The sequence below is a fragment of the Adiantum capillus-veneris genome, chromosome 25, assembly GCF_014529385.1.
Source record: "Adiantum capillus-veneris isolate H3 chromosome 25, ASM1452938v2, whole genome shotgun sequence".
NCBI lineage: Eukaryota > Viridiplantae > Streptophyta > Polypodiopsida > Polypodiales > Pteridaceae > Adiantum > Adiantum capillus-veneris.
Genome location: NC_140955.1, coordinates 118531191 through 118546367, shown reverse-complemented (window position 1 = coordinate 118546367; position 15177 = coordinate 118531191).

The window sequence follows — 15177 nt, the reverse complement described above, 5'->3', positions numbered from 1 at the left end:
GTCTTGAGCATGACCTCTACACCCTTGGCTATGGAAGATGAAGGGCAACTAAATGAAGGACGATGTCCATAACCCTCGTGCGAGTCTTCGCCATCAACTCCCACCTATCCGCCATGTGCTCTACCACTCTCTCCCTTCTCATTCCCCTACCCTATGCTCCCCATTTCATCGCCTTATTCTCTAAATAAAGCTTGATGTTTTGTGAGTATGTTTTCTTGCAATGTTTTGCCCATGTGAGGTGTGCGGAATCGCCACCTAGTCTTGTGTTTTGGAGTGAGCTTGTGTATGTGTAAAGGGTGTGCAGATTCGCCATCCTTTTGTGGTGCCTAAGTACTAAGCCGCTATACCCCCTCCCTCACTCTCTCTCTCTCTCTCTCTCTCACTTGATCTCATTCCCTTTCCTCTTCATCATTACTCCCAAGCATCCATCTCTCTTGGATGAAAACTTTGTTATGGTGGTGTGTTGTTTGCGTCCTAGCCGCTGAAGCTAGGTGGTGCCCTTGTTTGCTTTACCATGACAGGCTCGAGGCGTGCCATTCTGTCCCCGGTGTTTTAGAGGCCGTCGGGGTTCGGGATTCGCTTTGCACCCGTCAGCATTTATACCTTGAGAGCATGAAAATGAACAATTTGATGAACAAAAATAATATTTTCTCCCTTTTTTCTAAAAGAGCTTGGCTCCAAAATGTCGATTCTCAACATAGCGCTCACCTCTTCCTCATTGGTCGAGCACCACTCTCTCTCTCTAGAACTAAAAGGCCTAAAAGTGAGTCCAACTTACCATTCACCTCTTCCTCATTGGTCGAGCACCACTCTCTCTCTCTCTAGAACTAAAAGGCCTAAAAGTGAGTCCAACTTTCTCCTAATGTATTCCCCTATCAAAGCTTCTTTAGATCAGAGGAGAGGCATCCGAACTTCTTTACATTGATGTAGAAGATTCCATCATCTCAATCCCATGCAAGTTCCCCTCCCCTTTGGATTTCGGTTGATGAAGGAGAGAAAGCCTTTATCAAAGTTTCCATCATGTTGCGAAAAAAAGTAAAGTTTGAAGAGCGGCAAGTCTCGAATACATTATTTCAAAAGTCTTAAACTTGTGATATACAGGGATGGCATCTTCCTAAAACATAAATGCTAGTTAGTTCTCGAACTTGAGCTTTTGATTTTCATTCTTTCTTTCTTTCAAATTTTCAAAAAATTTTGAATTTCAAGTTTCCTAACCTGGCTTTGATAGCACATGTGATGTCCACACCCCATCACCATAACCACTTGCCAACTGGAGGGTACCTAAGCCCTAATTGTTGAAAGAAGCATAGTTGAGATAGATTCATTTCCAATGGACATGCTCTTGTCATAAGGTAAATTGAGTTTGAGCCATTAGATAGGATTCCTAGTCCCATCTCACAGAGGAAGCATGAAACACAACAAAAGAGAGAGCTCAAATTCCCTTTTCCTCATAGCTTTCAAAGACACGAACATTGGAGACTTTCTTGGCTCTTCACACAATGAGAATTCTAATTTTATTTTTCCTAAACCAAGGAGAGTGGATAGTTTCTTGACCAATAGGGACCACCCATCCATTGATGTGGAAATCTGAGCTAGTCCCCTCACTTTCCACCCCCACCCTCACACTTTGCTATTGTTGTCTAATTACTACCACACAGTTCCTTTCTTATGATTTCTATCATAGATTCCTTAAAACAACCCTTCAAACATTATCAACTCGGCACCAAAACATTCTTTCGTAGAAGATAAACAACATAGGATCCTTTTTCAATAAATTATACAAACCTCAAGAGTTCACTCCTCTTAGTGAGAGTTACTGCCCCTGATGTCTTTGGCTACCCATACAACTAAATTGTCTTGTAATCTAGGGACAAACCTGCAAGATTGTCCTGAAATTTGGGCACAAATCCATAGGATCTATCTTACAATGTGGGCACAAACCTACAAGATATGTGCACCCGTATGCACTGCTTTAGCATTCACTCCACTAGAGACTTCCTCCCTGGATATTAAAGTGACTTTTGACTATATCAATATAATATTTTGAATGAAGAAGATTTGAGAGTTTTCCTACTAGAAAAACAGTTTGTTTCTACAATCAAACAATCTATTTTTCAAACAGTCCTTTCCTATAAAAAAGAATTATGAAAGAATATGTTGCAATTTGCAATGGGTTTGGTTTCATTTGAGATTGTTTTCTCTTTCCCTTTCCCTAATCAAATCTCTATGAAATGCATGCAATACTTAATTAGATTATTCTAACCTTGTCTATTAAAGGACCTGTGTGTGGCAAGTTTGATGGCACATACTTCATGGAGATTCTCTTTTCCTTATAAACTTCTCAACTAGTGCCAGCCTCATCATTGTGAGTCTTGCTAACACGGGCCCTTTTTGGGGCCATCTTCACCACTACTAAGTAAACTTGAACTTATGTGTAAGAGCCAATTTGACATAGACCATGTGACGACGATAAGGTTGTGTCAATGATAACTACATCAATTTACACTCTCTTTCCAATAATTCAAATTTATGGCAGGAAAAAATGTGATTATGCAAATCCTAAAGGGCATTCACGATGTCAATACCATAAATTTGTGCAACTTACACTAATCACAGGTTTAGATTACATCATTTTCTTGCAATCACTTCCATCCTTTTAGCTAAACTAGGAATTTGATCGAAATTACATTATTTTGCAAGCATCTAGATTACATTAACAAGAATTTGAACATATGTTCATAGACGAGATTGTGGAATTGAGCAATAAGTACATCATTACTTTCATGGAGTATAATGAAAAGGAGTTATCATAGCATAAGTATATTCTTTGTTGTTTCTAGTTGAGTATAAGTGAATAAGAGTAGGATAGTATAGTAACATTTGGAAAGGATTCCAAATGAAAAAGAGACGAGAGATTCGGCATGAGAAAAAACAATAGCTTTCATTACCAATTGTGCTTTGGAGTTATTCATCTCTCAAAGTAAATAGGATAGTATAGTAACATTTGGTAAGGATTCCAAATGAAAAAGAGAAGAGATATTAGGCATGAAAAAAAAAACAATAGCTTTCATTACCAATTATGCTTTGAAGTTATTCCTCTCTCAAAGCTTCAAGGATGTAATCACCAAGGTTACTAAAAACAGTAGCAGAGTCTTCTTCTCCCAAGAGTGTGTCCAAAATGAGTTATAGGTTCTTGGAGGGATTAGAATTTGCATGATCACTTGTAATTACACATGCAAAATCTTTGCTTAGGATAATCTGATGTAGGTGTTAGAAGCTGGACACACCCTACGAAAACTGACTTCTCGGTAGATTATCATTTTTTTGTAATTATTCATTTATTGAGAAAACTCGACATTTCACCTTGTAAATATTGGGGCTTACAGAAGTTTCCAGATTGTATCCCAGTTTTGATAGTTAGATTGAGTAGATGGTTGATTTGGAACTATAGGGTTTGAGAATTGTAAGGTATTTATACCACTTTTTGACCTTAATGAAAAACCTTTTGTCATTTTTAAAAAGAAGTTTTGAAGTCTGTGAGTGAGCGTACTGTGTACGAGAGAGAGTGTGAGCTTCATCTTGACGCTACGTGTGCACTGGTGGTTGGAATTGAGTGCAAAGAAGTGCAGCGTGTTGCCCCTGACGAGAGCTACGTGCCGATACCTACATTACGCGCGTACGGTCCAGTTTTGCAAGCTCCTTCTACGAGATTCATCTGGTGATTTGGTGAGCATACGTTGTCTGATTTTGCATTGGAGCATATCCACGCGTTCACATTGAGTAAAGATACACACTAGGCACTTTAGGTTTTGGAAACGAAGACCTGCAAATTTCGGCCAGACATCCTACGTGATTTTGCACCGGTATTTTGGGTCGGGATTTTGGTTCATAGACCTTAGGGAGAGCGACCTATTGGTGTTAGTAGGGTCTCCTTAAAGTTCTGTGGTGTTTCGAGATTGTTTGATGGGTGTTCGGCTCTAGAAAGCGTTGTAGGAAGTTTCCTCTTATGCACTCTTGAAGGCTGTGACTTAAACATTGGGTAGAGACCTCTGTAGGAATTAGTTAGGAGTCGGTCGAGTATAGGTTGACACCTTATATTTGCTTCCACATGCTTGCAGGTCGAGCTTCGTCCTTAGCTGACAAATCTTGTTAGGTGAGTTCTCGTTGTGCTAACGTTCGTTGCGGCGTATCCGTCCAACATTGGCGTCGCTGCCGGGGATGAAAACCTTAGGTAGGTGACCGAGACTAGTCGTTGAGTATAGGTATTTTTGGCTTGCCAAGAGTTTCGTTTTACATTTAGATAGAACTAGAGGGTGGAGGACTCTCTAGGTCTTAGAGGGAGTCTAGAAGCGAGTGTCTGGCCTAGATCCTTCGCCTTAGGTAGATTTAGGTAGACTAAGATAATTTTAGGTATTAGTTGAGTTCTTGAGTAGGAGTTGGAGTGGTAGAAGCGGTGAGAGGAGAGCTTGAGAGTTCGGAGAGGCGAGAAAGCAACCAAAACATCATTATCACCATTTCACATGATAAGTAAGAGTAGAGTAAGTAGGACATCATGATTCGGGATCTAGAGCACTTCATGCATGTATACTTTCTTGGTAAATTCATCACAAGTTTGTAAAAGACACAAAAAGACGCAAAAGTGTGTTTGAAAGCCTAAGTGAAGCCAAAAGTTACTGTGAGTGTTTCTCATAGAGCTGCAGAGCATCAAGAGCATTTCTATCAGGAAAAAAATTAATTTCAAGCCAGGAGACATCCTACGCGTAGGATGACTACAGGCTAATCTGGTGGGAATTTTGGAATTTTGAGTTGACCAGTGTGTTAAGAAGGTGGAGTTTACCCTATTTTCCAAACAGGAAAGTGGAAATTTGACCATATCTTGAGAGGATAAGGCCAGATAGACTGAAATTGCCAGATATCCTACCCAAATTGTGCCAAAGCATTATTTTATGACCAAAACCATATGATGGCTGCATGATATATTGAGTGATTGAGAGGGGTTTCACCTCATTTGGGTGAGAAAATTTGGGTTCAAAGCGGACTTTAGCACTTTTGACTGAAAAAGGCAAGAACAGCTAAAATTGGGGACTTTTGAAATCCAAACCAAAATCTAAGCATACCACTGGGTTTCTGCATCAAGGGGAAGCTGTGGGTCAAGTTTGGGGTCAAACAGGCCAAAAAGACATCCTACGTGTAGGATGTCTTCTGTGTGATTTTACACTTCAAAACTAATTTTGAGCATACCAAAGTGATCAGCAACTCAAGGGGAGCCCGTGTTTTGAATTTGAAGCCATTCTGATGAAAAAGACATCCTACGCGTAGGATGTCTAAAGCAAGAATTTAAAGCCAGATACTGACAATGGGCATAGCAAAGTGTTGTATAGCCTGAGGCAAGCCCCCTAGTCAATTTTGGTCCAAATTGGACTTGATTAGACTGTTGCTGATCAAGATCAGCAACAGGCTGTCGGAACAAATTTTTGATCCATTGACTAGCTTATAGGTGTCCAAATCAAAAAGTAAAAACAGCTGTGGACTCAACACATCAAGGGAAATCCATAGTGCAAAAATCCATGCAAAACAAAGCAAGAGACATCCTACGCGCAAGATGTCTACTGGGGCCTATTGAAGAGAAAATTTGACTAGGCTTAGACAGTGAGATTCCATTTGGCTTAAGGGTTCCAGAACTTCTTTCAGAAGTGAATTTGGACCTTGTTTGTCCATTTGACGGAGCAAAGAATGAATTCAGACTTTTTCACGTAAATTGAGCAACATCTGAGGGAAGTACAGTTCCAGATTAGCAGACCTAATCCAAAACATCAGCAATGTATAAAATACAGTGGTGGTTGAGATTAACTCTCAAGTTATACCAATCATTACTAAGATAACCTCTAGCAGATAAATGCTTTGATTCGATTGTGCTGAAATTAAACGCTTGTGTACAGGTATATTCAGCAGCAAAGCAAGAAATTGTGCGGAGACTGATCCTTTGCCAGGTGAGTGGTTGGATTTGTGGTAAATTGCATTGATAAGTTTGATGAATCTAAGATCAGGAAGATACATGTTTAGAGACCAGAAGGTGGTAGGTGACCAAGGTAGCTTAGTGTCCACCGAGGAGAGTGTAACTGAGGCAAGGCTAGATCTAATAGCACTGATTATTGAAGAAGGTAGTGATACCGATACGTCGTCAGACAAATATTTCTTCATGATGGGTAGTCAACAGCCAGGAGGTTTCACCTATGATAGACCAATGCCAGGAGGAAGCACCTCCCTAAATCCTTTGAATGATTCCAAGCTCACCGTGATCTTCTTAGAGGGAACAAACTCGAGGGGAGCCCTAGTCTATTCTGACTATCGAGGACGCAAGTGCATTTGTATCGAAGAGAGGCCGGATTAGAGATTGGAGATAATTCGAGTCTATGATGATGGAGATAGATTCCGATACAAAAAGGGGAACCACTATCTGATAGTCAGTAACCCTGAAGATTACAACAGATATGGAGATAACATGGCGAAAGGGAAAATGGTTTCAGAAGCTCAATAACCGCCACCAAACATTGATCGGCCCGGAGCTATTTTTATGTATGATAAGAAAACAACCAGGGTTCCAACTTATAATGAGAACGTGGGAATCTACAAGCATGAGAGTGAGGGTATAGTCGATTACTTTCGCACCAAAGAACCATACTTAAACGAATTAAGCGAAAACAAGGTTCTTTACTTATTCTCTTACTGCTATGGGGAAGGGTATAGTTTTCGCTGATAGATACGGGCGAGAATACCAACGTCTTCTCTAAGAGGAGGTAGAGAAGGTGACAGTTCCAGGAGCATCAACATACACCCCAGACGACGTGCCAAGAGCCACCTACACCCCAAGCAAGTCGACGAATCCCTTTTCAGAAGATTTTGACACCACCTCACATTCCATCCGACCCCGCAGGCATTCAACAACCAAAACCAACCAGCAACTCAGCCATCATTACAGGCATGGCTTCGACAGAGTGCAACATTGGAACTGTTACGTATGGAGCTTGATTTACCCTTGTAATTTTCTGTGGTAAAAGCGCACATTTGTAAGGCCCCCATTATGAGGAGAAGCCATCATGCGTGAAGGAAAATCACTCACCGAAAACCAAAATTTTCACGGACAAGAATCAGGGGCAACTTTAAAGGCCTTGGAGGCGAAGGCCCCCGAGTCTTTTTTTTTTGCCGGAATATTCTTTTTCGTCGGAATATTATGGCCGGACGGCGGTCGGAAAGTGGTCGGAAAACAACCGATCGGTTGGCCGGTGGCCGGTATTCAATGGCCGGTGGCCGGTGGTCGGAAGTCAATGGTCGGTGGCCGGTGGCCGAATTCAAAAGCGGACTTGTCTTCTCAAGGGCGGCCACACATGGGCGGATTGGAGGGTCCGATTTGGACTTATTCGCACAAGGGCGGCTACACATGGCTGTCTCTCATAAGAGAGGGCAGCCCTTTTGGCCTATAAAAGGAGGCCATTTCTACACACATTTCATAGTGTGAAGTTGATGCAACAAGGTGAGTGTGAGGTGGTGAGAGTGAAGCAAGGCGGGAGCTCCATTAAGGGTATAATCCCTTTGTAAACTACTTCTTGTTTTGAAGTACTAAAGCCATTGAGTGGCTGCTTTCCCGTGGACGTAGCCCACATTGGGTGAACCACATATATCGTGTGTACTCTCTCTCTCTCTCTCTCTACTCTATAATCTCGTGTATATAAATCTGTCTCTCTCCATTAAGTAATCTACTCAATTATCTATTTAGCTACATTTTATTTTCTTAACAAGCATATCTACGATGTGAAGGAGGCAGGAAGCGCTGGTTGTTGGGATAGATCACCTTCCCAAGAAGAGGAGGTCTCTCTGTCACAAGGGAAGGGCCACAAGTGGGACACGCACTATGTCCAGATGTTGCCAATCCTGCCAAGAGGTAAACAAACGTTACACATGAGATGATAAACCTAGAGCAAAGAGTACAATTAACATGTGCATACTTACCAGATACCTCTCCAAATCCTGGGTAATCATGCATGGTCCACATGAGGATGCACTTGATGACGGCTTTGCGGTCTCGTGGTGGCCGTGAAATGTCAATGACATCTATGTCTCTCCATAGTTCTTGAAGCTCTTCAATAAGAGGTTGTAGATATACATCCATCTTTTTTACCTTGTGCTTTCCTGGAATGAGAAGTGATAGTAAAATGTTTCCCTTTTTTGTTGCCTCCCAAGGAGGAATATTGTAGTTTACAACCACCACCGGCCAAGTGCTCCATTAAGTAGAGCGGTGCCCAAATGGATTCACTCCATCACTAGCTAACCCAATCCTCAAGTGATGAGGCTCATCCCTGAACTCTGGCCATGTGTCCTATATGTGCTTCCACGTTGGTGAGTTAGCTGGCACTCTCATAATACCATCTGTGGAGAGATTTTTTGCATGCCAGCTCAAAAACTCGCTCATACCCTTCGATCTAAACATGTGTTGGATGCGCGGGATGAGTGCAAAATGCCTCAAAACTTTACGTGGAATTCTGTAGCTCTACATTCCTTCTTTGAACCTAGGCTCCCCGCACTATGGACATGTATCACAATCGGCATGCTCATTACGAAAGAGCACACAATCGTTCACGAAAGCATGAATGCAATCATAATCCATCCTTAATCCAGTCACCACTTTGGGTGCTTTTCGTCTATTCTCTAGCATGTGATTGCCACCTGGTAGCATCTTTCCTAGCAACCTATCACAAGAAGAAAGTACATTAAAAGCTAATTTATGCACTCCACAAGCATCCTTCACAATCATATACATACCTCAAAAGTGCCACCCTCCTTTCCCCTCCTCCACCAACCACACGCCAATGAGGGGTGACGTTAATAGCCACTACAATTCGCGGATCGTTTGTTTCCATCCGTGCACGCTTGCGAGGATCATCCCATAGTCCATAATCTTCTACATGACTCAAGCATATTCGTCGAAGTCGAGCAATGATGCATTTGCACCGCACGTGATCTATCCGGTTCAGTGGACGGGCCAAAATCATCCCAAGAAACCTACATTAATAAATTACATACACTAATTAAAATCAAATTACAAAACAAGGTTAATAAAATATCATTAAAAAGTTTTAAAAAAATTAACATGCATGGTAATCAAAACTTTTAGGTAGAAATGTCATTTTGAAAGTACTAGGAATACTTTCATTTTATATACATTTTATAAAAACATAGTACCAATAGATTTTGGAAATCAATAGTAATAATGTCAGAACGTGGCCATCTCTGTGGATGGGTCGAAATTGCGCCGCGATAATATTTGCGGTAATGCACGCGGTAAAGCTAGCGGTTATGCACGCTGTAATAGGAGCGGAGAATCAATTATCAAATTTTCTTATAAATAGGGACACCCGCGTGCCCCGCGAAGTTCAAAACCCTAAATTTCGAATTTCATCGTCTTCTTCACAGAAGCTGGGAGCGCGAACCTCACAACCTTGAGCTCTTCCTCCATCTCTACTCTTCTACTCTCCACCATCTCTACTCTTCCACTCTCCTACCCTCTCCCAACAAGCTCTTCAATTCCATGTAAGTTTTCTTGTTATGTTTCTTGATTTTTTCACACGCATACACACACATACATACACACGCATACATACACATGCATACACACATGCATACACTCATACACACATATGCATACACACACATGCATACACACGCACAAGTTAACATGCATGCAAATACACATACACATGATACACAAATAAACACGCATGCAAATACACATACGCACACACATGCATATGTTAGTGTAAGTTATGCATTAGTATGTGCATACACTAATTAGTGTGTGATTACACACACTAATTAGTGCATGTGTTCTTTACACACACTAATTAGTGTGTGCATTATTCTAATGCACACACTAATTAGTGTAAGTAAAGACACAACAAAACCTAAATTTGTTAATTATTAGTTACTTGCAAAATCTAAACTTGTTAAATTTGTTACTTGCAAAACCTAAACTTAACACACACTAATTAGTGTGTGCATTGATCAATGTGATTGGCCAATGCACACACTAATTAGTGTGTGCATTGGCCAATGTGATTAGTGTATGTCAATGCACAGACTAATTAGTGTGTGATTAGTGTGTGCATTGACCAATGTGATTGGTCAATGCATACACTAATTAGTGTGTGATGGGTTAATTTTATTTACGAGTTAATCAATTCGTGTTTTTTTGCTACAGGTGATGCTTTTTCGAGTTTATAGAAGCATGGATTTCACTCATATGTATGCTCTCTAAGGTGGCGTTGTGGTATGTTAAATAAGTACCGAGGGAAGGAGAGAGAAGAAGGATTAGACGGAGAGACAAAAACATACCTGTGAAATAGAGATAGGATCGGGGTGTGAGAGTACCGACAACGAGAGAGAGAGAGAGAGAGAGAGAGAGAGAGAGAGAGAGAGAGAGAGAGAGAGAGAGAGAGAGAGAGACTGAGAGTGGGAGATGAGGGGGAGAGAGGAAAGATAGGTTCAAATGAAAAAAGTCCGGCTCAAGTTTGCAAGAAGGTTCTCAAGCCGGTTCAAATTATTTCATTTAGTAACTTGGTAAAGAATTGTTTATGTGTTGGTTTAATGTATAAAATTTTATAAATATCCCACATTTTAATTGAGATGAAAGTGGAGTTAAGTAAAAGTGGAGTTTTGTTGTGAAGAAGGAGGTTGTGTGCACGTTTTCTACTCACGTGTGTGTGTGTGTGTGTGTGTGTGTGTGTGTGAGAGAGAGAGAGAGAGAGAGAGAGAGAGAGAGAGAGAGAGAGAGAGAGAGAGAGACGGCGGCCGGAAAGTGGTCGGAAAACAACTGGTCAGTTGGCCGGTGGCCGGTAGTCAATGGCCGATGGCCGGTGGTCGGAAGTCAATGGCCGGTGGTCGGTGATCGGAAGTCAATGGCTGGTGGCCGGTGGCCGAATTCAAAAGCGGACTTGTCTTCTCAAGGGCGGCTACACATGGACGAATTGGAGGGTCCGATTTGGACTTATTCCCACAAGGGCGGCTACACATGGCTGTCTCTCATAAGAGAGGGCAGCCCTTTTGGCCTATAAAAGGAGGCCATTTCTACACACATTTCATAGTGTGAAGTTGATGCAACAAGGTGAGTGTGAGGTGGTGAGAGTGAAGCAAGGCGGGAGCTCCATTAAGGGTATAATCCCTTTGTAAACTACTTCTTGTTTTGAAGTACTAAAGCCATTGAGTGGCTGCTTTCCCGTGGACGTAGCCCACATTGGGTGAACCACTTATATCGTGTGTACTCTCTCTCTCTCTCTCTACTCTATAATCTCGTGTATATAAATCTGTCTCTCTCCATTAAGTAATCTACTCAATTATCTATTTAGCTACGTCTTATTTCCTAACAACTGGTATCAGAGCAAGGTTTGCTCGTAGCTAAATTATCTCAAGGAAAGGATTCCTTGAATTGAGTGGGAGTTATGGCGGAGGAAGGAAAGCTCAAGATTGAGAAGTTCAACGGCAAAAACTACCAACATTGGAAGATGCAGATTGAAGACTATCTCTACCAGAAGGACCTCTGTTTGCCACTAGGCGGTCTTGCAAAGAAGCCCGCAACAATGGCAGATGAAGCATGGATTGTCCTTGATCGAAAGGCACTAGGAACAATCCGGTTAAGCTTGGCGTCAACGGTGGCCTTCAATGTTTCGGAGATGAAGACCACGGAGGACTTGATAAAGTCACTTGACGTCTTCTACAAGAAACCATCGGCATCCAATAAGGTATTTCTTATGAAGCGCTTGTTCAATCTAAAGATGGCAGAGAATGGTTCAGTTGCAGAACACCTAAATGACTTTAACACAAACATAAGTCAACTTCGATCAGTGAAAATCAATTTCGATGACGAAGTGCGAGCTCTCCTTATACTATCATCTCTACCGGATAGTTGGGACAGCCTTGTGATGGCTGTAAGTAATTCTATCTCTGGCACAAATACTCTTAAGTTTGATGATGTTGTGGGTGTTCTCCTAAGCGAGGAAATGCGAAGGAGAAGCACAGAAGAATCATCAAGTGCTGCACTATCAGTGGAAACAAGAGGAAGGCCTAAGGAGAGGTTCAAAAACCAAAAGGGTCGTGATCGCTCAAGGCGGAGCAAGTCACGCACAAAGTCAGTTCTTGAATGTTGGAACTGCGGCAAGAAGGGCCACGTCAAGAAGGATTGCTGGTCCAAGAAGAAGAAGGAGACAGAGTCTCAAGAAAACAAGACAACATCGGAGGCCAATGTGGCAGGTAAAGTAGAGCAAGATGCTCTAATTCTCTCATTAGACAATGTGTCTAATTCCTGGATAGTAGATTCCGGGCTTCATTCCATGCGACACCACACAAGCAACATTTCCAAGACTACACCAAAGGTAATTTTGGGTATGTATACTTGGGAGATGATGAAGCTTGTGAGATTGTCGGAAAAGGTGCAGTTTCTGTCAAAACTGCTAACGGAAATGAATGGAAGCTTAAAGATGTTAGGCATGTTCCTTCTCTTCGCAAAAATTTGATCTCTACAGGACAATTGGACGATGAAGGTCACAACATTGCATTCGGAAACAAACGGTGGAAGATCTCAAAGGGATCTTTGGTGGTTGCCAAGGGTGAAAAAGTCAGTACACTTTACTTGTGTACTGTTAGCACGCAACCTTCAGCTTGTGCAGCAACTACAGAAGTTGACAGTGCGGTGTGGCACTACCGACTTGGGCATATGAGTGCCAAAGAAATGCAAGTCCTTCAAACAAAGAAGCTTCTACCAGGTTTGAAAGAAGTGGACTTAGAGTTCTATGAAGATTGTGTTTATGGTAAACAAAAGAGGGTAAAATTTCAAAAATCAGGAAATGAAAGAAAAAATAAAAAACTTGAGTTGGTTCATTCTGATGTTTGGGGTCCTGCAAGTACACCATCACTTGGTGGCTCATTGTACTATGTAACATTCATAGACGATGCAACTAGAAAAACATGGGTTTATGTCATGAAGAATAAATCCGATGTATTTTTCATATTTCAAAGGTGGAAAGCCTTTGTGGAGAATGAAACAGGTACCAAGGTTAAATGCCTCAGATCTGACAATGGAGGCGAATATTGCAGCCAAGCTTTTGAAAGCTTTTGTGCTAAAAATGGCATTCGGAGGCAAAGGAAAACCCCAAGGACACCTCAACAAAATGGGATTTCGGAAAGGATGAACAGGAAAATCATGGAACGAGCACGAAGCATGCAGCTACATGCAGGCCTACCGCTTGAGCTTTGGGCGGAAGCTGTAAGTACGTCTGTGTACTTAATCAATCGGTCACCCTCAACGGCATTGGATGGGGGAGTTCCAGAAGAGGCATGGACAGGTAAACCGGTGAATTATGCATTTCTCAAAGTGTTTGGGTGTGAGGCTTTCATGCACATAGATAGAAGCCTAAGATCAAAGCTAGATGCAAAATCCAAAAAGTGTTTCTTCATTGGCTATGGAGAAGGAGACTTTGGGTATCACCTATGGAATCCTGAAGATGGTAAAATCTTAAGGAGTAGGGATGTAATTTTTAACGAACAAAATATGTACAAAGATTACTTGGAAAGAAAACAAACAAAAGAAACACGTGATGAGTACATGGAGCTTGAGGACGGTGAAGACTCAAGGACTGGAAACGGTGACAATGTGCAACCAAATGAGGAGCCTCAACCTATTCCCCGAAGATCTACAAGAGCAACTAGACCTCCAGAAAGGTTTGTTCCTTCCTTCAACCATCTCTTGATCTCAGATTCTGGAGAGCCGGAATCATACGAAGAATCTATGCAACATGAATCCAAAGAAGAATGGACGAAGAGCATGCAAGTGGAGATGGACTCACTACATCGCAACCAAACATGGGAGTTGGTTGAGTTGCCTAAAGGTAAGCGGGCACTTCAAAACAAATGGGTGTACAAGCTAAAGGAAGAAGAAGGTGGGAAGAAAAGGTACAAGTCTAGGCTTGTGGTAAAAGGTTTTTCTCAAAAGAAAGGTATTGACTTCAATGAAATATTTTCTCCTGTTGTAAAAATGAACTCAATTAAGCTTGTCTTAAGCCTTGTGGCTGCTCATGATCTAAATCTCGAGCAAATGGATGTAAATACGGCATTCCCTCACGGTGACTTAGAGGAGGAAATCTACATGCTTCAACCAAAGGGGTATGAAGTAAAAGGTAAGGAGAAAATGGTTTGCAGATTAAAGAAGAGCTTGTATGGTTTAAAGCAAGCATCAAGACAATGGTACTTGAAGTTTGATCGATGGATGTTGGATCATGGATTCACAAGATGCAACTCGAATCACTGCGTTTACACGAAGAATTTGGGAGATGGGAAGTTCATCATCCTAATGTTGTATGTTGATGACATGCTGATTGCAAGTGCTAACATGCAGGACATCAAAGACCTAAAAGAGGAGCTATCCAAATCTTTTTCAATGAAAGATTTAGGTGCTGCAAAGAGGATACTTGGTATGAAAATATCAAGGGACAGGACGAAGAAGACAATAAAGCTATCTCAAGAAGATTACATCAAGAAGGTACTAGAAAGGTTTGCAATGCAAAATGCAAAATGCAAAACAAGTTTCTACACCTTTGGCTGGTCATTTTAAACTAACGAAGGATATGTGTCCAAAGACACAAGAGGAGATAGCCTATATGTCTAAAGTTCCATATGCTGCAGTGGTAGGTTCTCTAATGTATGCTATGGTCTGGACAAGGCCATACATTGCACATGCAGTGGGAGTTGTGAGTAAGTTCATGGACAACCCAGGTAAAGAGCATTGGCAAGCTGTGAAGTGGATACTTAAGTATCTAAAAGGGAAAACAACAAATGCTTTGTATTTTGGAGGAACTGATATTTTTCTAGAAGGGTATGTTGATGCAGATATGGTAGGTGACAAAGATACTCGAAGGAGCACTACTGGCTATGTGTTCACGGTTGGAGGCACAGCAGTAAGCTAGGCTTCAAAGCTGCAGAAAGTGGTTTCACTTTCTACCACGGAAGCAGAGTATGTAGCAATGACGGAGGCAAGCAAAGAAATTCTGTGGCTTCACAGATTCTTAGAAGAGCTTGGATTCAAACAAAACAATTGTGTCTTGTACAGTGATAGCCAAAGTGCTATCCATCTTGCGA